General features: G+C 35.6%; 1 protein-coding gene across 5 annotated transcripts in view; it reads left to right on the top strand.

Moving 5' to 3' along the window:
• dpy (fibrillin-like protein dumpy) overlaps positions 1-27078 on the top strand; it is a 385379-nt gene that overhangs the window by 36694 nt on the left and 321607 nt on the right. The window lies entirely within an intron of this gene.

Here is a 27078-nt window from a genome sequence, read left to right as displayed (position 1 = left end):
TGATTGCTCGAGAAGATTTTATTGAAAAGGTAAATATATTTTATCATGTTAAATGCCAGTTATTTATTTAGATATATACTGTTAAAACTATGTCGATTTTTTTTAGCTTTGCGTGTATACGATTATATAAAATGCTCTTTCTTGGATGAATTTTCTAACTTGTTTCTGGCTCTAAACTCTCTGAATGTAAATTAATACTTTTATTTGTAAAAATTAACTAAGTACATGTTGGTATTTCGTCGTCAGCAGACAGGCGGGCAAAATTATCTTAGGGTAGCTGATAAGTCCTTTAAAAGGGTTACAAATTTCAAATATCTGGGAACAACAATAACAAATCAAAATGATATTCACGCGGAAATTATGAGGAAACTAAAGTCCGGAAATGCATGCTAATTCTCAGTTCGAAATATTTCGTCTTCCCATCTGACTTCTAAGAACCTGAAAATTAAAGTATATAAAACAATAATTTTGCCTGTTGTTTTGTATGGATGTGAAATATGGTCTCTCACTCAGAGGGAGGAACACAGATTGCAGGTGTTTGAGAATAGGGTGTTGAAGAGGAAAGAAGATGATGGGGTATGGAGAAAACTGCATAATGGCGAACTTAAAAATCTGTACTGCTCCCCCAGTATTGTCAGAGTGATTAAGTCAAAAAGAATGAGATGGGCGGGGCATGTAGCGCGCATGGATGGGACAAGAGGTGTGCACCGGGTATTGTTGGGGAAGCCTGAGGGGAAGAGACCGCTGGGGAGACCTAGACATAGATGGGAGGATAATGTCAGACTGGATCTATGGGAGTTGAAGGAGACTGGATTTTGTTGGCCCAGGACAGGGTCCGGTGAAGGGCTTTTGTTAATTTGGTGATGAACCTTCAGGTTCGGTAAGCCATCTAGTTAGTTAGTTATTCATAAAAATTAACTGACTATATGAAAAGGTGCTTGATAGATTAGCAACATTATTAACAAGCATTAATTACGTAAATATTTAACAATACACTTGATATGCTATCTCGATATAGGCATATTATTATTGTTTTATGTCGTGGCATCTCGTGAGGTTTGAATATGAACAAAGAATATGGACCGATAATCTTTATCATTGTTATTGTTTCAAAGGAGAGACTGTGTGTCTATATAAATGCGGCCGCTAACGGGCCCATTGTCCACCCCTCAAGTGATATGAGTGAATATGGAGCAGCGGTGGAAAGATATGACGAGGGAAAACGAAAGTTTCTCGAAAAGTAACCTCTCCAATTCCACTTTGTTCTCCACAAATCCCACACTGATTGTCCCCGGCCTTCGAGGTGAGAAGTTGGGCACTAACCGGCTGAGTTATGGCATGGTCTATGTACGCCCATATTTAGCTTCTATCTGTGCTATTGTAAAATAATTTTTATCTTAATTTGCTCTTGACTAAATTATCCTAAGTTGTCACCATATAAATGTGTCATTAATATTTTAGAACCACTGTGGAATATTTTTGTGCAAACATCCTGTACGCGATAGAGAGCAAATTGAAAGTAATAGGTTTTATAAAAACGAAAGCTCTTTATTAGGACAAATTTGGTTAGTGCTCTTTATTATAATATTTGTGTTCTGTTTATGCACATTATTAAGTTCCTCGGTGTTAAATATCCTCCATTCTTTTCTTATGTCCAAATATTTTTGTCAACAATTATGCTAGAAAATATGGGAATACAGCCATTAAAACGAGGCTACAACACATTAATTAATGCAAATATATAAGGTACTAAAATTACATTAAATATCAATGGAATATCTCGACTGAAGTTCTCACAACAGAACACAAAATGTTGTAGAAATGAGACGTGCCGTTGCAGATGCTGTGAAGCTAACTGTACCTAGCTTGGAGACTGGCTGCGATGTGGTTTCGTTGGAAACTGGGTCATAGTCGAAAGAGAGATGAAGAGAACTGGTTCTTGCATCCGATTGTGCTGTACATTTCTGTTGGGTGTGGCAGTGTCCCTAAACTACGGCACTGCTACAAGGACTGTGGTTGGAGGCCCAGTCCGTTTTGTTCAAACCCTGCCCCGTTATTGTAGGTTGCTACATTGCCATATGCTAACATATACAGAGGCGTTCATATGCTTAAGAAAGTCAAAAGGGGCAGATTCGAAAACGATAACTGTCGACAAGTTTGTCGGTCCACTTTCTTTAGACTATAGCTATGGGAGTTTATCTTGTTCTTCCATGCTGCCGTACTCCCTCACTACCGGATTATGGCGCCACAACTGTGGTATTACAAGTATTAAAATTTAGTGTACGTGAATCCTGAGCTCCTACTTTAGCGTTTAAGGTTATTGTATGGGACTTTCTCAAACTAATGTACTCTCGTTCTAAAGATGAGGATTTAAAGAGAGACAGTTGAAGCAGAGTTGTAATATTATTTAATAATTATTATTTTAATGACAATGGTGACTAATTCGCTTCATAAAACTTGTGCGGAAATTGCTCTTTATAGGTATAAATGTGACCTGACAGTATATCTGCCTAATGCCAACATTCTAATTCTGATGTAAATAATTATTATCACAGAAAAATTACTTTACCTTTATGCAAATTACTTAAATTGCGTTCTAAATTTTACTACAAATCTTCAGTTATTTAGATGTGCTAGAACTGTTCGTAATTTACCAGACGAATCTTTGACACCTATAGAACCATGCTGTATTTATGAGGCCCTAAGAAGGAGAAGGAATTTATTTGATTTTTGTTAACTCAATATAAACAAACTCTTAACAGTCTTTTCAAAACGAACTCGTAATTTACAAATTAATTGTATACATTAATTCATAATAATTCTTATACCCATCTTATGTTGGATACTGACCATTGTCTGCGGCATACTTTGTTTAATATTCCCGACATCCCGCGAGGTGGCTCACCTCCCCTTTTATGGCGACTCGTCTATTTTCATTGTTTACTTAACGATGCTGTCAGTAGTTCAGTTTATGTGGCACAGAAAAATAGATCCAAGCCGTCGCCAATAATCTAAGAATAATAAAATAAACTCTCAGTATATTGCCTGAAGATATTGAAACAGCCACATAGGCCTGTATAAAATATACCTCAGCCTATGGACTGCGACTTCTTTTTAGTGACGTCATCTTCCTGACTCCTGTGTTTTCTCCGTTGCAAATTATGTTCGGTGGCGTTGTAACTCCTTGGAATAAATTAATAATTCACATTAGTGTGGGTTTGACAATGTCAAATCGTGGGACGACATAAAACGGTATCTCCACCCTTTTAAACTGAATAGTAAACAGTGCTTGAGGCAAAAATATTAAATGAAGGAAATGTATGACGAAATCAAAATATAATACTGAATTTAATATTTAATATGTTTCTAATATTTTCTAGGTTAGATTTAAAAGTGTCAGTTTAACTGAACACTTCTTACCTATATAGACCAACATGTCTTGCCTTCGTTTATCACGTTCAAGATGGCCTTAAGGCACGTATTAGGAGGGTTATTTAATAGTGCACGTATCCATGCATTATTCCTGGTATCTTCTATCTTAACTCCAGCCACACAAACTTCTCTGGTTGAGAAGACGACCGACCGCCAGAGACGTACTTGTTTCATTAAGACTACAGTTTTCGCATTACTGCTAGTTGTAAATATGAGAGAATGACTGTCGTTGTGACTTGGATCATTTAGCAACCTACAAGAACGGGAGACCTGTGCCGATTTTCCAACTTGGGCTGCAACCAGCCCTGTTAAACCTTCAGTAGCATTTCTTTCTTTTTAACACCACACGTATTTTTACACGAACTTGTTACTTGCATTAGACTTTATTATCGGATGCGGTATGAATCGGTACACTTACGAATTTGATATTTGCCTCCTATTTAATTTTTCCAGCTGTTTCTTTGGATTCAAGATATTCGATTACATTGTCGTGTGCAGTATTAAGCTTAAATACCTCATATGAAAATCCAAGACTACAAACACGTTGTATAGAAAAAATTAATGTGACTTATATGCCTTTCTTATTTTGTTAATTTTGACATAGTTAAGAGAGTTATAGCTATAGAGGTTTTGGTTAAGAAGGTCATTTTAATTTTGATCTGAATCCTTCTAATTTTCCCGATTTTTGATGACATACCTGTAAGACATAATGAATTATTCTCGTGCTACCAGCCGTGCCAGGTGGTTTAATGTAGAAAACACCGATTTGAGAACTATCTTCGTCCTCATTCTCAGGAGATGGTTAACGAAACTTTGGTGTTTTCTCCATTAAACCACCTGACACGGCTGATAGCTCGAGAAGAATTTATGGTACTTAGTCGCCGTGAAAGCTTCTGATCATACATACCTATAAGACATTTAGATTGCAATTATACAATTGTTGCAATAATTATTCTTCAATTCTTTAATTCAATTCTTTATTATTATTAGTATGCTGTATCAACAGCCAGAAGGCCAATTACAGATACAGCACATAGATAAGTACACGAACACAATAAAAACATAAAAGGTAAAACAAGCGTAATATAAAATACATTAATACAAAGGGCGTTAATACACAAGAAAATTGCAACTAAATATATTAGCATATTTGTAATAATAATTTAAATAAATTAAGTAAATTATACTATTATAGAATGTGAAGAAGTTTGACAATTTTCGTCTCGAATATGTCCAAGTCCCTGCAGACAACATTAGCAGTTGATGCGCATCTAGCAGAAGGACTGTTTTTGATCAAAGGGCTAAAACTGAACACAGAAAAATCTATCAGATTCAGAGCAGGGATGCGGAGACCGACAGCTTCCAGAAGGGAAGGACAGCATTTAAAACCGCGGTAAACCTGCGCAAGCATACTAGAAAATCAGAATTGGATCTTTGGTCCTCACATCTAAACTCAAAATGGGTTTCCTTTTTTTGTACAATTAAGCCTTCAGTGTGAATTACTGGAACTGAAATTGCGAAAGGCAAGTGGCGCTTGGGAACCAAAGTAAAATTATTATGCAGTTATTACACAACGTTCACGGATTAACTACAGACAGTTAGTTAATGTCTGTTGGTATAGATAGTGAGTCAAGATAGATATAAAAATAGTAGTTCGGTCAGCAACGGCACCAATATTCGGTGTTCAGTTGTAAGATTAGGATACGAAAATAACTATATTTCTGAACTTGTTTATGGAACTGAATTTACGCTAATAAACATTTGTAATAATTGGAGGTTAAAATATATTCATCTCCGGTCTCATAAGCTAGCTCGTGGTGATTGGAGCCCCGAGTATAAATAATTCTGGTGTAACAAGAGCTATGACAAGCGAAAGTCAGTTCGAACAGATGTGAGGGCGGTCGTAGCAGGAAATGTAAAAGTTGTTTCCATAAATAATATCAGTCATAAATTTCGGTACACGAGGCAGTGTATGAAGGGACTTTATCATAAGAACGACCAATTTTGAAATGCCAATCTATATAATAGGCAAATTCCGGTTGATTGACAAACATTTGATGTTAAATTTTAGAACCTTTACGGGATATTATAAATTTTTCCATGGTAATGTTGTTAGGTATTGGGACCTCACGGGTAAATATTTATGAATATGTGTTTACTGCTTTAGATTTTCTCATAATAATTTGTAGTTTTATATTCGATGTCTGAAAACTGGTTTGCAATGGAATCAACAATGAATATCCTGAGTATTGTGGGCTTCTAATGTATTATTATATTAAATATAATGGTTCTTTTCAGGCTGTTATTAACAGTGTGATTCTAGTTTTCTATTTGCATTTAATTTTGATGTGTTACTGACATGTAAGACATGAGCCGGGATAGCTCAGTCAGTATAGTGACTAGCTACGGGCTGGACGACCGGGGTTCGATCCCCGACGGGGACAGAGGATTTTTCCTCTAGCCTCTTCGTCCAGACCGGCTCTGGGGCCCACCCAGCCTCCTCTACAATGGGTACCGGGGTCCTTTCCCGGGGGTAAAGCCGGCCGGGGCGTGATGCTGACCACTCACCCCCATCTAGTGCCGAGGTCAAGGAAGAGAGGAGCTATACCTCCTCTCACCCCAAACGCCTACATGGCGTATAGTGGGACAAACTTTACTTTACTTTACTTTACTGACATGTAAGACATGGAAATACTGTAATGGCTAAAAAATGATATTGTGGTTGGGGATTAAATTTATAGGTTAATAATTACGTGCAATACGTTTTCCCTTCTTGAGTCCTTACACAGAATAACAATACACAATGTTTTAATTAACATATTTTATGTATATACGTAATAAAACTAACAAGACCTATAATCATTTGTTACATCAAAATTATATTTCTTGTTGACAGATACACTTGTAGTTTTAATGTTGTCAAAAATGTATGTTCAGTGAATGCCTACCGGCTTTTATTTTTGTGGCCAAACTGTTGTACACACATGATGGTAGATGGGAGAGAACACAGATTTCATGTCACTCTTGCGTCAGTAATACACTTAACCTTATAGTGCAATTCCAGTTTCCATAACCAGAAAAGTAATGCTCCCGTTTACTGTAAGCGGAACTTGTACAGGGTGTGTACTTTTATGTTGGTGTCATTATGCCCTGCAAATGCAATTTATTGTGAGACTTCATAAAACAACTCTCATATATCTACATTCTCAGTTTATTTTATTCATAAAGTAACGTCGTGTCTCTTACCCAAATTCATTGTTCGTGTTTCTTTGTTTATCGACAATATTGAAATAAAATATTCACCTTCGGTAATTCAACCTACTTCTTCAAATGCGTTATTTATTCCTATAAAACTATTTCTCTACTAGAATTCGATTTATAAAGGCCAGTGTTCCGCATAACGTTGTCTTACGCAAATCGTCAGTTAACGTAAACTTTTCTTTAATTCTGCCTATCATTTTTAATATAATTGCGTATGATTGTTTGTACCGTCTCTTAAGTGTATTTCCTTTCAGCTATGCCTTTTGTCATTGTATTATCCAACGAGTGTCTGACACGGTTTTTACATATGTTGGTGATATACTCCATAAGTTCAGAAAATTCTACAGCCTTTATATTTATTCGTCCAACAATTGCTACGAAAGCAAAACTGCTTACTGAGGCTTCCATGTCACTTTTCTTCTTGTCTGCCGCTCCTTTTTAGGTTTTCCCGTGGGTGCCTTCAAGTAGGCCAAGGCCGACTCCTACGTTTTACTTATAAATTCATAACTCAATGCCACATATGCATCCATCAGTATCTAAACTAAACCAGAATTGTTAAACTTTATGACAGATTTAGGATTTGAGGTTTTCGCTGCGATGAGTCTGAAGATTGCTCTCTTCTCTGTCTTGTGGTTGTTGCGCCGTGTAGTCTGGTAGATGTCCACCAACGTTTCAGAGATCCGTTCTGCCTCCATCATTGCCCTGATGATGGAGGCAGCACAGACCTCTGAAACGTCGATAAAATACTACCAGACTACACGGCCCAACAACCACAAGACAGAGAAGGGAGCAATCTTGCGTTTCTCATGCATTTTTCTTGGAGTCAGGTACAGAACCTAACAGTCGATATATTATTAAACTTCTAAATATCTATATAAATTCTACATAAAATTACATGTTTACATCGTTATATATGTTTTTTCTTCTTTTTTATGACTTTTAAAGCTTTTCAAATTTAATAAAATATTCAGGATCTGAACTTGAATCAACTGGCTAAGGTTAGAAATTGGTAGTGGATCTGTTTAAGACGGTAATAAATCTTCTCGTTCCATAAGTATTTGGTAATTTCTTCTTCGGAATCTCTCAGAGAGAGAGAGAGAGAGAGAGAGAGAGATTCCGAAGAAGGGCTTCGTTTTGTCAGAGGATACGAATTTTACTTGAAATATTTTCAACGAAGTCATTATTCGTTGAAACATAATCCTCTCTATAAAGGTATTCACACTTTCAAGTCAATTACACATTTTTTCGATACCTACATACGACTATCTCATCACAATTTTATAGCAAAAATGTTATTAATATTTGTTCACCCAGAACCATGTTACTGTAACGGTCAAGACAACTGATTCAGTAAAGTTAAGACAAACATAACTCAAAGGCAAAATGCTTAAACGCCTCTCAGAACTCAGGTTAAAATTATCAGAATTATAATGTATCAGCAGTGGTGATAGAAGCTCCAAGTATAGTATTTCTTCTGTTCAAAGCTTCTAACAAGAATTTCCGAATGCTGTCCTTCGCCAAAATATTTTATACAAATACAATGATCTAAGTGTTGTCCAAATATACTTATGAAACGGAGTGGTAAACATGTCAGTTTTTAGAAAGAAATGCACGTGTTTGTCCCTTCCGACTTACATTGATCACGGAGTGTAAGGGTGTACATCACTAGAGTTTCTATCAGTTGCGAGATTTTATTGAAGAAATGTGTCTCATTCAATCATGAATACGTCTATTTGAGTTTATGATCTAGAAGTAAATCTATATAAAAGCTGCATTCTATTGTATAAATGCATTGGCTTTTATAAATATTTAGGCTGTAATTGTAAATATTCAGCCAGTATGGTTAGAGGAAATTTGTGTGGTTTTGAAAGATATTTACATTTTTCTCCAAATCAATTCCAGTAGGTAAATATTATCAAATTTAATTGTTAATAGAGAGGAAGGTCCTAATTAACACTGCGTACGTGCATAACGGATGTATTTGAAAATCATTTTATACATTTCTGTGACTTTAGCTGTCTGAAATTAACTAAATTTTTTGGATGTTCCAATACATGTAATGCCCGTTTCAAATGAAGTCTTTGTCGCTGTGGTTATGAAGAGGAATTTCAAACGCAATATGAGGCATTTTGTTAGCCTTTCCGTGATTCCCCTTCCCCCCAAAAAACATCTTCGCCGTTATCTGAGGTCATTATTTTCTCTGAAATGAAATTGTTGCACGCCAGTTTGTTCCTGTACCCAGTAGAGGAGTTATGATCACCGTTACTCTGTTTATGTCTGTGTGTAGAAACTAAATCATCTTGTCGACGACGCCTCAGTTAATTCAGCTTTGTTATTGTTATCTACGCACTGTCATGTTTTTTATCTGTATTTCCGTTTTCATCAGTGAACGTGTTTCCTTGGTTTTGAGCTCATCATGCCATTACTTTCCTCAATATGTTTCTTATTTGTTTTTACTCAGGCTCTGAAATCACACATCACTAAAACAAATAGGGAAGCAATCTTCATTTGCAATTTTCGTGTTCGAATATTTGCATGTATTATGTTTATGTGCTTTACTACGAATACCTGAGATTCATCCACAGAAGAGATGAAATGTTGGGGTAACAGTACTGCATCTGCATCTTTGTGAAGATGAAAACTGTAAAAACTTTTCAGCCGCCCGAATTAGGAAATCTAAGCCCACAAAGCACTGCATTTTGAAACGTGGATTTTTGTTTATTTTGTTAGACAAATAATGAAAATTGTGAAAATTTTGGAAATTCAGTATATAATTTGTACTTCATCTTTCATGATGCACAAGTCACAACACGGCGCCTGCGTACAAGAATAGTGACGCAATTAAAATCAAGAGAAATGTGATAAGGAGCGCCGTGTCGAGCCATGAAAGCTGGGAAGTTCTGAAGCACTGGAATTAGAACGACAACATTTATACTTTATATTACTGAGAGCCCGGGTCTCTACGCGCTACGCGACGTAATGTTATAATGCGATTTTGCTTCTATATTCCTTGTTTATTTTAGTTTAGTTTAGGTGGCTTCAACGTGAAGGGGTACAACGGGCTACTGATAAATATTTTGCACGGAAAAACTGAACTCAGTGTAAGTTGTCGATTGTTACCAGATTCCTGGAAATGTCTGAACAAATTTCGATTTTAAATATCAGATAACAGTAATCTACATAATGTATAGAGTTCTTTTCCGCTAGCATTCGAGCAGAAGTGTGCAAGGTTAAATAAACTCAATTCCTGATAGGAAAACATCTCACCAGCAGCCTACTTACCATGCAGTTTTAGCACAAATATATCCCGAGGAGTTCCGGGGCACTAAATAAGGCTTTGAATCTGGGAGTCACAATTGCTGTGAAATGTTTAACCTTCAGATTCCAGACTCTAGTACGTAGAGGTATTACGAAACTGTAAGTTGAGCTTATTATGATATTGTCGTAGGTGGAACCTGTATTGTAACTGTAGCCTGTTTCGAAATTAGGACTTCGGAGTCTCATGACACGTTCTTTATGAATAATGGGATAGCTCTCTCGGCCTTTCCCAGCCAACATACATAAGCACAGACCATGCAGTGTCGCACTGTTCTCTAAAGTCTGATGAGCGTATTCATTAAATTATGGAATGCAGTTGAAGTGTTTTCCTCGTTCCTTCTCCGTTCCTCTTATGTTGCATTTGACACGCCGAATACCTCCTGGTATGTACATTTATACATCGCAGTGTCTTCTCACTGGAATTTTAGTTCATATCTTGATCTTATACAGCTTTTTAATTTTCTGTTTTAAAGGGGAGGTAAAACTAGTGCAACAAAACACAACTTCAATATGAATGTTGTATAATTCTTCTCATGATTATACATTGGACCTATAACACCGGCAGTTTTCAAGGAGACTATCATAAATGTTTTATTAGTTTATTGAACGGTGTCGGCACTCCAGAAATTATGGACCCTATGTTCGACCATTTACATTCGAGCACAGCTCTCTAACCCACCAGTTAAATTGAATGTTATTCTTGAATTAAAAACAAAGATTACCTAAACTTAATAATAAAAGCAGGAACTGAAGTAGGGTTGATAAGTTCCGCTCTGAACTCCTTGTTAACAATGTGACACAGTGTACGTAGTTTATTATTAGAAAATACGGTGTACACTCATTTCAATATATATAACACATCCGCGATTTATTGCCGGTAATAGTGTTTTATGTTGCCAAGGCTTCATTCTTCTTGGGTCATGGCTGAATAGGTTTTTGCTGATTTACCAAGCAACTAATTCACCAACCAAAATGCACAAGCGTATGCCACCATCTTTTGCTAGGTAAGATTATTCCTGAGTACGAAACGCATTACCGGAATGCTAAACAGTACCTTAAAACTATAACGGTGGTGTACTTTACTCTAACGGGGATTTTGTCGTGGCGGAATTCTTTGCCTTTTCAAATTAGGGGTTGCGTCTACCGGTGGGTGATAATCCCATCAGGCTATTTGACTAAACGCTATCTTGCGATCGAAGATGGCTGTCTTCCGGGTTGTTGCGCCATGTAGTCTAGTAGAACTATACTGACATTTCAGAGATTCTTGTTACCTTCATCATCAGGGCGATGATGAAGGCAAATATTAAATACTTTCCCATTCAGATGGCAAGTTATTACCACAGAATAGCTTCAGTAGGTAACTGTACCTTTATTCCCATTTTCCACATTCTGTCCTGTACAGAATTATAAAATTTTATCTTGCTTTTGGCTAATATTTTGCATTGTGTCTCTCTTTTTGGTTCAACTCCTCCTAGATATTTTATTTCTTCTGGAAATGCGTCCGCATTCTTTTACAAGGTATTTTATCTGCTCCAAGTGTTGCGATGCTACAGATCTCTTGATAATTCTTTTTCTTTCACCAATTCATCCATCCGTAAATTTCAGTGTCTCCCGTGTTCTCATTCCAAAATAAAGGCATTAAGGTCACAATTCTCGCGGTCAGTTCGACGCTGGCGAGCACCTAATAAAAGCACAGCATGGCAGAAAGATGAGAGAGTCACTTAGTTTCTACTTCAAATTGACATGGACTTGTGGACCTTCAGGAAACGGTGTATAGGCACACAGATGTGTGAACTCACGCAACCCTGTCCACGGAAGTTTGAAGGAAGAAATCTCATGACACGTAATAATGCTACAGAATGTCAGTGACCTCTCCCATTTCAATTCATCTTCATCTTTAAGACTTTTAAGAGGTTTGTGGGCATCAGATGCAGATGGCTGATTATGTTCGATATAAGCCCTTACTCAAGAGCGTTGTAATGTCATAACTGATGTTTGCCAACAGATAATAAAAACTGTACTTACTAGTTTGTGGGATGTGACAATTTTCTGCTTCAGAAAGCGTGGAATTGCAGGGTTGACCACTACACGTTTTTTAATAATTCCGTTTCGTCTTATGTACTTCTAGAGTAAAAGCCGTTTTAAATTCAGGATTGGTGTCAATGTTCCTGTAAGAAATTAGGTCATAACTTTCTTCCAAGAATACATGGAAACCTGTACCCGCAAATGTAATCGTATTAATGGTGAACAGTTGTACGTCAGAGATCAAGACATACTTTCATGAGGACATATGTTCAGATACTATGAATTTATTTCAGTTTCAAACGTGATTAAATTATGTAATAAGTAGCACTACATTGATATAAAAATTGATATAACGGAATGGACGTTAACTTCAAATGTTACATTTAAAAGTGCTCATAATAGATTATAAAAGAGCTAGAAATGATGGTCATAAGAAGTCACTGATATTCGTTGGTGAAAACTACTTTGAAAATCTCCGAAAAATAAACTCAACCTCATTTTGTTTATGAAGGAAATTTTTTTTAAGCTTTTCGTGAACATTTTTACATGAAACCTTGGTTTAGAAGTGACTAATTACGAAGCATGATGATATGCAGGCTGATCGGGTCGGTCACATATCTCAATGGCGATGGTAAATAAACAGAGAGCATGAATGACTCTTGGCATAGAAAACCCAAATTCAGACAACATTCTGCTTCAATACAACTTTGTGAACCCAAAATTCCTCATTAGCCCTAGAGATTATAACCACTCACTAGGTCAATAATGTAGCATCTAACCAGAAATTTTAGGAGTGTTTTGAACTTACAAAATGCAAAATGAGTATCGTATATTACGGTATGTATGTCGAAAGTAACAAGTCTAGAATCGCTGAACAGATTCTCATTAAATTAAGTAGTGGGTAGTTATGTGTCGACGCATTCTAATTCTGTAGGGAACCGGACAAAAGCAACGAGTACTTTATATGAAAACCTTACATACGTTTCTACGATCGGGAATGGCTTTTTGGGAAATCACTTGGAGTGTTACCGAGTGGGGGTCTCGGCCAGCCGCGCGATCACATGGGGGATTCATACGTCATAATGTCTTTACCCACCTAGACACATGCAAGACACGCAGTCCACGGTCAAGTCATTGACGCCACGAAATTGTGACGTCACTTGTGACTGTAAAAGGAATGACAACCAGAAATTATCTGTTGGAATTGTATTTTACATAACGGATTCGTGATTTTCCATAAGGTGGGCAAACCTGAGATTTGAATTTAATAAACATAGAAGAGTAGCATACTTTATGCTCAGATTAAATGTAGCCGAACTGTTTTTATTGTATTTACCATTTAAAGTGATAAAATTTAACTTCAACACGTCGAAAGGATGTAAGATGCGAGACTACAAAAATTAGGGATTAAATACCAACCAGTGGGAAACAAAATAGAGGTCTCCCCAAGGAAAGATGGAAATACCAGTTCTTGGAAGAAGAGATTTGAGGTATGACAGGCTTAATACGCCTAAGAGAAGAATAAACTTAATTGTTAAGGTATTTAAATGTAAATCGAATTTTCGAATTTATTACCTGTGTCTTCATGTTGTTGTTCCTTCATATTTTGTGTTATGTATTTTTACTTGATACAAATTATTAACGTAATTCTGCTGATGCAATGATTCAAATCTGGGTAATCGGGTTTTATCATGTGAAGGTAATGTGTACGTAAAACAGGCAAAAATTATTTAATAATTTCTGCTCCTATTTAAGAGCTATTATACTAACATCAGAGAAACTTGTAATCCTAGCTCAGAAATATAATACATTTCAGTAAATGAAAGCACATGCAAAAATAGTGAAAATTTAATCGAATTTTATTTCATAGAAGAATGACAACCACTTAACATTCTAAAAATGTCATTAACATGAAATTGTTCAGATCGGCATAAATCGTGCTCTTGTACAAAAAAAAAATGTTAGAAAGCATTTTGCTGCGTCAAGCTAGCGGACAAACGAACCGTGCTACAGTGACGGACTCACTGCTTTTATAGAAAGTATTTTAGCACAGAAATTGGAACTGCAAATGTCATCACGAGAATCAAAGGTCTTCTTGCATGTCAGTAATCCAGTAATTAGAAATATAAATGCTGAATTGGTACTTTTGCTTAAGTGATGGAGGGAACTAAAATGAAAATAACTGATAAAGCAAAATATATTTTATTTAAGTAATAATATTATGAAAATTATCACGTCCATTGAAACAATGAAATTCAATTTAAATGTAATAAATTTCTAACCAAAGGTATAAACAGAGTCCTTCCTGAAGAGCAAATAGTTTCTCAGCTGGTCATAAAATTTTCCGTTCACTATAGTGTTCTCAAAGAAAAAATTATCGGCTGCTTCTATTATCCCGTCTGTAACTTCATAATTATTATTACTTATATGTAAGCGCTTTGATTTATTGCCAGATGGCTCTGGCAGTCAATTCAGGATTGAGTAGAAATTGTGCAGAGTCAGTGGGCTGGTCACTCACTATTCACAAATGCACACTTCAAGACCAAGAAACCTCCAAAAAAGGAGGCGGCGAAAACCCACAAACCGGGTTGTAGAGCCAAGAAACGACAACAATATGCACAATGTGTTTGTATATGTGTGTGGTGGTTTTAACATGGAAAGAATTAAGTTTCCAGTAGACCTTAACCATAAGTCTAATGATGTTTCAGAGTTATTTTTAAAATTTTCAGATTTTATTAAACTTTTGAAGCAAAATGTTTTAGGCGTTAGTTTTTTTCCATTAGAAACTAACGATAGGACTCTTAAACGTTAGATCTACGTAATAAGGGCGAGGAAGTGGTTAAGAAACATACGCATAAAGTATCATATGAAATAAAATTCATCGGAGATTTCAGCTTCTCATGGCGGTGAAATAGCGATTTTGATCGTGTGGGTTGTGAGGTTATGTAGTCTTGGAAGTTCCCTCTAAACATTGGTGACCACTGACACGACGTCATGACCCAGCCGAACACAATTGGCATTAAAAGCTACTTAAATCTTAAACTTGAAAACATAAAATCACACTGAGTTCACCACAAGAATTCTTCTTGCGTCTGTACTCTAATTCGAGCCTTGAGACTCTAATAATCGAATCTTTATCAGTTCTGATCAAATGGAAGGACTCTTTAGCTGGCTGTAAAAATCTCCATTTTAACAGAATAATAAAGAGGAACTATAGAAACTTAACAGGCAAACGTACATGACCCGAGAGAATCTGAAGCCGTAGGAATTGTAAATTATTGGTAATTGGAATCTAAACTGCACCATTCTCGCTAAGCTACGGCTTGCGTGCATTTGCCGACAACAGATTATGCCTATATTCTCTGGTGATGGAAATGAAATGTACATTTATCCGTCCATACGGCTTTTACTTTATTATAGCTAATGTATAGCAGGATGCCCTCAATGAAGACTGTTAACAGGGAAGCCAGTGCGATGCTGACATTATGGTTCGTGTGAAGTTGCAGGAAGTGGTCCGCGACACGATGACGGTAGCTCCGCCTAGTTTGCACCATTCACTTCGCTCCGACTTGTAAAGGAGGATGGGAAACAACAGTTCTTTCTTCGTCTTTTTTTACTCCCTTCTTCACTGCACTTCGCAGCAAAAATAATACAATGTCTTGATTTGAAGTGTCACGTACCAGGCAACTTTCGCTGCCACGAACTCTATGGCAGTTGAAAATTTCTGTCGTTTTACGTCATTGATTTAGCTAATGGATTAAAACGGTGAAACAAATTATCCTAAAAAATGCGTATTAATAGCCGGAAGCATTAATTCCAGATTTTTTACACGAGTATGATGAATCAAGGATAATAGGGTTCGAATGTCGTTCGAGGCATTTACCGCCTTCTTTCTGTGGTCATTTGTGTTGCCTAACGATATAGTTCTTGCAGTGGCTAATCCCTCGTCTAGAATTTCTGCCGTGTGTAGTAGTTTTGGTCGTAATACCTGTGTCCGGAAAAAATTATCTCTGAGGAATTTCGCGATAGGTATCCTACTGTCAGCTTGTATCGAATGATTCGTTGTGACTGAAAAGCTTATTATAATGCTTATGTGAGTTTGTCTTTACAAGTTTAAATAAATGTATCTATATTATATAATTTTATTAATGCAGTTAATGTTTGTTTATTATTATTTAAATTTTATAAGAATTTCGCTTTCATTTTCTTAACGCACGATATACATATTGTGACCTCTTCTCAAATAATTTCAAACGTCTAAAACCTTCACCAATTAACAGAGGATCTTTAGCTCACATTTGAGAGACCGCTTTCGTATTTTTGTAGGTAACTAACTCCGCCATCATCTTCTTCCTTACTTATTTTCCTGCGTCCTGTGAAGATTTGTAAATGAATAAGCATTATTTTTGTACACGAAATTCACGCAGGTTGCGTGTTAAAATGTATTGTAGTTACATGAAAGCCTTTTTCGTTTCTTCTGAGAATGTCCCGTGTCGGTCCTTGACATTTAAGCACGCTTCGGTCATCCGTTTCGTATACAACATACGAAAAAGGAGAGAGTCGTTAGTGCGTAGGAACTTAGGATACGTTACTTGTCTTTGTGGAGAATCGGCCATGGTTACATTTAAGTATTCATGGAAATTAGAAGCTTCATTTTCAGCACTGATTACAAGGGTTTGCCAAATTCTAATGTGAAGTATTATTTTAGGTTATCTTCCCGCATTCAATGAATGTCTTCGGCTGGGTCTTCGATAAGATCGGATCGGATGCCAAAGATTGTCAATGAAAAACGTTGCATAGGGCGATGGTATACCCTCTTGTGAAAGGGACAATGATCTTCTTTCATTGTTTTTGTTCAAGGAAATTTAAAGTGTAGCATATCGCTGAATTGATGTGTATTTTTGTTTATGCGTTGACATTAAATATATTAGTTTCCTTAATTTGACACTTTAAAGGACAATGTCTACTTCCAGGAACACCGTATAATGCTTAAACAAGTTATTTGTAATTTTTGAGGCTTTCAAAATGAGACTTTACAGAGACGTGGCGTTGTAATTTTAATATGAAGGCAAGTGACATTGATTTACATTTCATGGTAATGACCATTAATTTTGTCGTTTAGGGCCTCGGTCACAAAAGGTTGCTGACTCCGGACGTACATGCACACGATAATTTGATAGCAGGATGATTACCGAACGATTCTTGAGACGATCTCGTCTTGCTCATTACTTAAGACATGGGTAACTTTTGTCATGAGGTTTACAAGAGTACTCATCAAGTGATTTAAAATAAACACGGCGCTCGTTACAGCGAATGAAGCTGTTGGCCGACAGTCTTCTTGTGTGATTTGCTGAAACAACCCCTTTCCATTTGTGATGGAGCTACAGTGAAATTTTCCAGCAAGAAATTTGAGTGACATCAGTGTCGTTCCGTTGCATGCCCTTCGTAATGGGATTTCATAAGCATGTGAAAAAATCAGGAGGAAGTATATACACATTTAGCGTCAGCAAATAAGATTTTGAAACATTTACAGATTTACTGTACATAGTTTGTTTGGAGTATAGATGCGTATCATTTAAATTACGTATGTTAACTTCAACCAAATTAACTGAGTATTTTAGCTGTTATTAAAAGTTAAATAGGATCTGTTACATCTGCAGGCATCTAGATCAGGGATTCTCACCCTTTTTCGCTGTTGTACTACTAATTATAATTTAACACATTAAATGTACCACTAACCAAATGCGTTCAGGGAAAACTTATTTATGTATGCAGATTTTTGGACATGTTCATTTAAGTCAGTGTGTCCCTTGAAGACACTTCTCTAATTATTGTAATTTAACTATGTATATATTGTCAGTGTTTGCCTGTCATTGGCTTCTCGCTGTTGGGAAATACTTTAATAAATGAATTGAAATGAATTATATTTTAATTTTCCTATTTAGTTCGTGTACCACCAGTAGTAAGGGTACCATAGGTTGAGAAAGGCTGATCTAGATGATTTGGATATCCTCGAATGCCTTTCGAAGCATAAACCAACTTACATTCTGTCATAGTGATCACCATTCCCGCTTTCTGTTAGAATATCTCAAGACCTCTCTTCCTACAATTTCTTTGTTTTTTGTTGTTTTTTGCCATTGATTCTATCGTTGCTTGCTCTAAACATCTTTGTGTGAATGTTTGCTACTTTATAATAACGACTAACGTGTTCATGAGATAATTAGAAAAATATGAGACTTTGAACTCTTAGAGATGGTCAAAACGATATCGTAATGCAAACTGATTATACACTGAAGGAACTTAACGGAACTTCTGTTTAAAATTTAATTCTAACGTAATTTTATATAAATACTTGTTGATGGTATGCAAAGGAATTATAACATATAATATCAAATTAAATTAATGACTTACATGTTTGTAATTTCTTGATAATACACATCAGTCATCAGTTCAGTATTCAATGAATAATTTTATATTTAGTTATTTGCATTAAAAATTCCTGCTCTTATTTTTATCTCATCTGTGTGCGTTTTCCACTTGCCAAGTTAAAATAATCTTCAGTAAAATATTAAATGGGGCTTTATATTGTAATTGCAAGGTATTAACCAAATTTCTGTGAAGACAATAAATATATAAATACAAATTTAGGACATGGCTTCTACTTCTTTGTCTCTTTTTGTCTAATAGATGCTGCATCATCCTAAACACAGTGTTTTAAAACACTTTCTGTATAACATAACATTACCCTACTCAAAAATTATTTAAATTAATAATGTGAATTTTTAATTTGATAAACATGTGTGCTGGATTACGATGATTCATCGCCCTGATGACGTTGTTAACGTTGGTAAACATCTACCATACTACACGGCGCAACAACCCAGAAGGCAGAAATCTTCATACTCACCGCTGTGCAAACCTCAAATCATTTGTCATTGGTAATATAGGCTCAATCGCCCTGGTCGAAGCAAGTACTGTCGTACAGAAAGACGTTTTTAAGAGAAACGTCGTCGTTAGGTTTATTCATGCTCTCTGTTCTGTGACGTATTAACGAGAGGAAGGAAGGCAGGTCGGAACAGAAAGAAGACCGGATGTAACGGGAGGCGTGCCACGGTCCGTTTCGTTTCGACTTCCTGATGTTTTTTCAAGATGATGGTGTATGATTATGACAGTCATCTGACGTTCGAAAAAAAGATACTGTCGTCTGCAGCCGTACACTTACCTTGTCTAATTCACATGTCTGACACGTAGACATCTACTGACTTCGAAATAAGTAGGAATGAAGATGCAAAATTGTTAGAATCTCCATTAAAACTATTAAAATGTAATTACTTGAAATGTATAATTCGAAAGAAACATAAAACAATGGTGTTACGCCCTTGACATCGCCATTGTTTCATTTTAGTTAATACTGTTCCTCAGTCTCTTAACAAATGTAACTAATAGCCACATTTAACCTAAGATAAATGACGGAGCCACATTTTAACCTAAGATAAATGACGGAGCCACATTTTAACCTAAGATAAATGGCAGAGCCACATTTTAACCTAAGATAAATGATAGAGCCACATTTTAACCTAAGATAAATGGCAGAGCCACATTTTAACCTAAGATAAATGACGGAGCCACATTTTAACCTAAAATAAATGACGGAGTTAATCTTGTTGCCAGTGTTGGGCCAGAAATTTTATGAAATACAAGAAAGGTACATTAGAACTATTCGATTTTTGATGAAACGGACGAATATACTCATATGCTTTGATACAGCCGTCGTTGGCGATTATGAAGAGGAACATTAGAAGCTTTCCATATAAAATTTCTTTGCGTTTTATTTCAGAATGCAGCTTCTCTTGTAATTACCCTCAATACTGTATAGGCTTATGGTTTTGTATTAAGCAGTTTGTGTTTAAGATCGAAGGAAGTCAATAATGGAGTTCAGTTATAAATTAAAATATACTCTTTTGTTATATGTACCTATATTAAATCTGGTACGGAGGATGATCGAACGAGTTTAAAATGGACAGAAGTTCTGCTGAATAGGGATTTGCCAGGAATTATCGGATGATGGAAATCATTCACAAATTTGAAGTACTAGGTAAAACTAATTAAATGGATAGGTTTTCATAAATATTTTTATGTTAGTTTCAAGTGCTTTGAACTGTGACATAATACTTTTATAGCTAATAATGTTTTAATAAAATATTGCACAGACTGCATCGTAATGCAATAATTAAGATTAATCAATACAGTAATTTTATTGATCAATATAAATTTGATAACGAGTCTTTTATTTTTCAGAAAGATGCAAAGCTTACGTTTCTTCAGAAAGTATTGTTGGAGTTTTAGAATACGGAGTCGTTAATATTTGATCCTCCATTGAAAGTTGAGCACGAATGAAAACGAGGCTGAGGGACACAGGCTTACTCTCATGATGGCATATCTTGCTCTCAGTTTCCTTATTTTTCTCGAAAGGCTAACCAGGATATGTAGTTACTGGTAACAGGAAGTTTACATATTCTTTGTATGTGCGTAGCGCTTGAAAACAAAAGATTGTAGACGGGTCAATCACTTTTTTCAATCATCATTCTGATCGCTTGATTACAATTGCTTAATTAAAACAAACTACAGTGCCTAGTGTCGTTTCTTTGCTTCAATGGGGGAGTGTGTTCCTCTTGTTAATTCTTCCAAGCGTGACCATGGATATTAATTAGCCTGAGCAGTACGGTGCTTGATAATCGATGGCAGAGTGAATAGGGGAAAATTAATGCAACGATTAACTTTTTCAAACCTGTCTCAGCATAACACCACTCGCTCCCAGCATTCCTAATGGAAGCTGCTGTATTATTTAGCATTATTTATTTAGTGGGACTGAAAATTATCATATAAATTATTTTCATACCCAAGACAAATAGTCGCTAATACAGGAAGTTAAAAATGTATATTGGAAGTGAATAATGATGTAGAATCAGGACAGAGAGAGCTTTCTTACTTTAAAAAGTCTGTGTTTAGTTTTATTCTTATTTATATAATAACAATAAGTAAGCGTAGTCGTCGCATTTAGTGGTTTATATTTAAGGACAAGATATACATTTCTACTTAATAGTAGAGCCGGGGATTTTGAGGTAATATAAAATTGAATGTTTCCATCATCATCCAGTAGTAAGATATAAGTAATTAATTAACAATTCCAAATTCTATAATGAAATTATTCCAGTTGTTTGTATCTATTCTACAAATGTAGTTTTCGGGTGTCACGTTTTAAAATATTTGTACGGTTTACACAATTCAGTTTACTCTTTAAAGTATTAGTTCACAAACTTACATATCTTACATCACTCTTTTATGGAACTTAACAAGTTATTTTGTTTGAAAGTAAATACATTTCTGATGCACATTCCATTGAGCTGCTGTCCATAATACTTCAATGCAACGTGTGTTCTATACTGTAAGTATCTAGAATTTTTGGAGTGATTGAGAATAAGACGTGATTATTTACAGATATAATTTGATTTTTGTGTTTTGAGATGATAAACTTATACATTTGAACTCACAACCCTAACGAAAACAATTGTATATAGACTATACAAATTATCGATGGAATTTCTCATGTGGAGAAATATACTCGATTGAATTTAGAAGCTCAACCCTTTACAGGTCACGAAACATTTTGTACGTGACCAGACGTCACGAACAGTAAGCCGATGTTTACTGTTTAATCTGTAACTTCACATATATTGTAGCTTCACACCGTGGAATATTTTGATCCGTCAGTTTACATATATAATTTGTTTACAGCCCCTTAGTTCACAACAAGGCTTTTTCAATAAAATCACATATCACGTACCAAAACATAATGATTAATTAATGGAACACTTAAATTTACAGGGAATACAATGAGTAATATTAAACAGTACACGTTATTACGTATACATTACAAAAATTTAGGTATCACATAGGCTACGCATACCATTATGAAATTATAGTATTTATGAAATATTACCAACATTATTATTACAATTGAATTGAATTGAATTGAAAAAATTGAATTGAAACACTTTATGTAGATTCTTAATTTAAAAAAGTGGTATAGAGTAATTTATAGGTTTGTTAACTATATTATTGTACATACTCATTAGCACGTTGACTGTCCTTATTACACATAACGAATATTCTGCACAATTTCCCTAAGTAAACTGAAATGAGATAAAAGTGGCGTGAGGACAAATTTTACCCGCAGACGGGTGAAACATGTGTCCGAAAGATATTGAGTGGCCACAACTGCAGCTGATAAATGTTATTGTTTATAGCAGCTTTCTTAACTCTAACCAAAATAGAATGTCTCATATAAACGTAAATTTGTTTCAGAATGTTCATTGATTAAAATCCGAGAAATATCAGTTCAGTGATTACACTCAGTTACTTAAGTTCAGAAGTTGTAGGTTTTCTTTCCAGTGTTCGTGAACAAGAATTTTGAAACGTCCTTACTATAGTCATGGGTATTATTTAATAACGCGAGGTGTTGTAACTTGTTATGTAGAAACCTACATTTGAATGAATCGGGTGCAAACTGATGTCATATGGTTTTCCCGACCACTTGCCATCTCTTTAAATGTGATAAGTGAAATTCATGAAGTTGACTGTCTTCTGGTATGAAGTCTGGTAGATATTAACCGAATAGGAGCTTATTGCTTGTATCGTCATTCAGGTGCTGGAGGCATTGAACTCCAGTGAGACGTCTGTTAGTATCTACCAGACTTTGCTACATCTCAGAAGTCAGCCATCTTCACAGTTACAACCAACAGAACTTCAAAATTTAACCAATTGATGTTCAGGTTAAAACAATGGGCTGAATTGAAATGTAGTGCGGTGCATAAATATTTCATAATCTACTTTATAGTAATTATTATCAAAACCAAATGTGATGTCACTGCATTTCGAACTTTCAGAAGAATTCCAGAAAATCTACAAAGTAAATGCAGACCAGTGCAACACTGTTCCTTATTAATAATAATTATGTCTGGACTACTAATGGGGCAGAAATCTGGAATACTTCATACGAGAAATTGATGTATGAGACTCAAGTTTTGTACTTTATAAAAACACACACGCACATACATTTAGAATTTGTTTATTTACAAAATGCCGTCATAACGTACAAAAGAAGTCAGAAATCGTCCGGTCTTATATATGAGCAAATTGATGGGCTACAAAATACGAACTTCGTTAAATAGGCTTGCTGCCTATTTCCAGCAGAATACCTGATTATTTATTTTATGAGACCAAACTTATATGATCATGAGAATGTTAGACAGTTCCTTCATATACGGTGCCTTGAAAGTCATGTAGAAGTGTAAATATTGTTTGAGCCCTACCATTCAGTTGCCATACATATCCATGGTCAGAATAATGTGGGTGTAAATAAAGTCAGTTGTTCTTTTTCCACTATTTTGAAGGACTGGTGTTTGACGATTTTGGGATTTTTTTGGCCGCCTCTAGGTTAAGTACCTTCTAAGCTGTTGGCCTGGTTTTCTCTGGAGAAATGTATATAAAACTCTATTTGACAAGAGGAAAAATATATTTGCCTTGAGCAAACTTAGCATATTTTCCATTTTATGCAACCTTCTATTCAAGTTGAAATTATCCCAGTGCGACCTTTGCAAACACGTACTGACAACTAGCTCTTAAGAAAGGTGTATCTTCAACAAACATTAGTCTTGCTCTACCAGAAAAGTGTATGAACTTTTATTCTGAGTGAATCTGCATTCACCTGCAGTCTGGTATTGGTAGTGTAAACAGAAAATGGTTCTTATGTTATTTTTTATGGCTGAGGCTGTTAATAGATATTGTTGATTATTAAAAAGAACTCCATATTGCACAGTCCATAATACAAATGTCAGTTCTTAATTGTTTGGTGTCCACTTATAGCGCTGGCAAGTCCAGAATCACAATAATCAGGGCTATTTTAGACGTCTATTCAAATTGCTCTTATTGAACAGTTCACCCATCTTTGAATGCACAGCTTTAAATAATCTGTATTATTATACGAAGTTATTTGATCTCGCACATAGTTGGACTTGGGCGAGGCAGCGTTGTGTCGTAGAGAAATAAATAAAAACATTTCACAATTTTTATCACACTTTTCTCATTTCATAGGGCGAGGTCGCAAAGCTGTGTAATGAAATTTGACAGTTTTGAGAGTTAGACATTAGTACTGGAGATATGGTATGAATGTAATTTATTATTTGTATAATGTTCAGTTCCTAACGCTTACAGAATTGCTAGAATTAGACATTCTACAGAGAAAAGCAAGTACGTAGGCATGTATCTATAATAAATTATCTGAAAAACTCATTACTAAATGTAAGCCAAATAATTTTTAAAATATTTAAAATGTGAAACGAATCTTGAAACAATATCAATATATGAAATATGAAGAAATCTATGTAATTAGGAATATAAACAATTCAGGAAATTCTTATTATTGTTTAGTTCAAAATTAGTCGTTTCTTGTTTTCTGTAATTATCATAGTAGCTGTATTAAAATGATAATTGTACTACTTGTTTAGTGTAGTCGTGAAATGTGGCTTCTATCTTTGAGGGAAGAACATGAATTGCACTTGAAATATATTTGGTTAGGGAGAATGTATTAAGATATTTATAGGGTCACTTACTATTCTTAGGGCTGTGAAATTAACAAGGTTTAATGTAAGATTTGAGGTTTTAATTTGATAGGCTGGACGTGCATTTCGGATTGAGAGAAATAAATGCATATAGCATTTTAGTGGCTAAATCTCTTATGCAGTGAGCACTTGAAATAAGGCGAAGTATAAAATAAAATAGTTCATTCGAGTTAAATTGTGAGGATTGAAGATGGGTGAAACTGTTGTAGGATTCTGTCAATTTCTGTCTTTTGTATTTTCAGTTTTGAAATTTCGGATTTTACTTTCGTAGAGTTAGTTACGTGATAAGTAAGGTTATGTTAGGTTAGGTTAGTTTAATAAAAACAATAGGTTATTATAAAAATGCTGTAAATATTCATATAACCAGTGAAAATGGCATTAAATACATTATTTGTACCATTTCATAAATTAAATGTAAACATTTTATTTATTTAAGTTCGTATATGTTTTTCCGATGCCGGCAGCTTGACTGGTGGTCATGTAATTACCAAAATAGGCTGTTTCATTCATAATTGAAATGCGTGATACAGCATTTTGGTAACGTTTTTTAACTGTAAATGTTGTGGGAAAGAGAACTAAGATATTGTATTGTATTATGGCGTAACATTGACGTCAAATAGGGTTATTATGTGATACAAAGCACAGACAGGTCCCAGTAGCCGATTAATTTGCTTTAATATTAGCTATCAGCTGGCTTCAAATTGTGGTAAACATCATGGGCATTCTTCTCCTGACACCCCTCAACTTCTCAGGTAGCCGCTTAGTCTGGAGGTTGAAATTCAACTTCGATATTTGAAGAAGAAGAAAAACATGCGATAATGCATATCCATCCACATTCTATTTAAAATATGATGTCTGATTTGGGTCATGTGTTTATTTTGATAAAACAATAGATCAGACACTTCTTTTAAAAGTCGTTAAACCCTGTTATGAACTTCTTCTGTCTGCTGTACTGCGGCGTTGATGTAATTTTTCTTACGGCTTCTCATACTCATGCAAGAATAAAACCCTTGTACAAGTACTAATAACCCAAAATAATTTTGTGCGATACTTTGCAAAACAGGAAATAAAGCAGTGAGGAATATACTGTCTCAGTATAGGTATTTACCTCTGTTTGCATCCCCTCGAATTGTTTTAAAGAAGTGGGTGATATTCATAATATTCGTTAGTCAGATAATACTACGATACTGACGCCGAATTTTAATTTATGCCTTCAGCGATTCATACGTGGCGGTTTTACTAACTCAATTTCTGAGGTTGGAATAATAACAACAAATTAACTAAGTGGATGGATTAGGGAACCCGAAGGTTCATTACCGAATTAACCAAAACCCTCCACCGGTCCCTGTCCTGGACCAATAGCAGCAGCAACAACAACAACAACCACTATACGTATGCAGAAACGGATGAGTAATTTATTATGAATCTTGCTACCCATATATGATTTTCTTAAACAGTATATTTATTTAAGGCAATATTTATGACAAGTGTTAATATTAATCAGACATACATTCTCTGAAATGAAAAAAATAACAGTGTGGCCTACGCGTAACTTAACAACGACACGCGTTTACCAACCGCAAAATTACAAGCTATTTAGAGAAATAACATAATATAGAAAAATAAAGATGGGTTCTGTACAGCTGAACCTTGAATATTAGGCCTACGTGTGGTCGTTAATTACTAAGGCCGGGCGCAAACGGAGCCACTAGTGGCTAAACACGACCACTAGCGGGATAAACAGTGGTCGGAGGCAGCCACAAGTAGCGAGACACGGCCACTACCGTAGCGAGTGGCCCGGTCGGGCCACTACGAACTCCGTGTCTGCGCTGTCTATTAAAACTCCATACAAAATACAGTCCGCAGCTTGTGGCGGCCACAAGTGGCTGTGGCTAGTGGCTCCGTTTGCGCCCGGCCTAAAGCCATGTGTGATTTGTAGGGATTTGGCTTGGCAGAAGACAATAAAACAAGTCACGAATCATTATCTTTCGTTAAGTTCAGAGTTTACAAACTTGTCTGCGCTTTGCACCTCGACCATAGCCTATGTCGTTATTTGTATTGAACCTTAAAGTTTTGCTCCAGCCTTCAGTATTTCGAAGTTTTTCCTGTCCTTTCAAATTTAACCAAACACAAATTTGGTCATAACAATTCCCGCGTTAAGTTAAGAAGCAAGAATTACTTCTGGAAGCATTGGTCCAAATATTATTTTATAAATTCTTCGCCATGCTTTTTGAGTTTCCTTGTCTTGTTTCTTTTTTTCTTATTCGTATTCTTTTCTCTGCCACCACAGAGTTTAGGGATTCAAATAACAGTTATTTCTGTTCGTAACGGATAAGTTTGCTCCATTCGAAGCGAGCCGTAT

The sequence above is a fragment of the Zootermopsis nevadensis genome, unplaced genomic scaffold, assembly GCF_977971745.1.
Source record: "Zootermopsis nevadensis isolate Lab colony 2312 unplaced genomic scaffold, Znev_1.0 Znev_ptg000019l, whole genome shotgun sequence".
NCBI classification, from domain to species: domain Eukaryota; kingdom Metazoa; phylum Arthropoda; class Insecta; order Blattodea; family Termopsidae; genus Zootermopsis; species Zootermopsis nevadensis.
The sequence above is the reverse complement of the archived record's forward strand: the minus strand, read 5'-3'. Positions and strand labels throughout refer to the sequence as shown.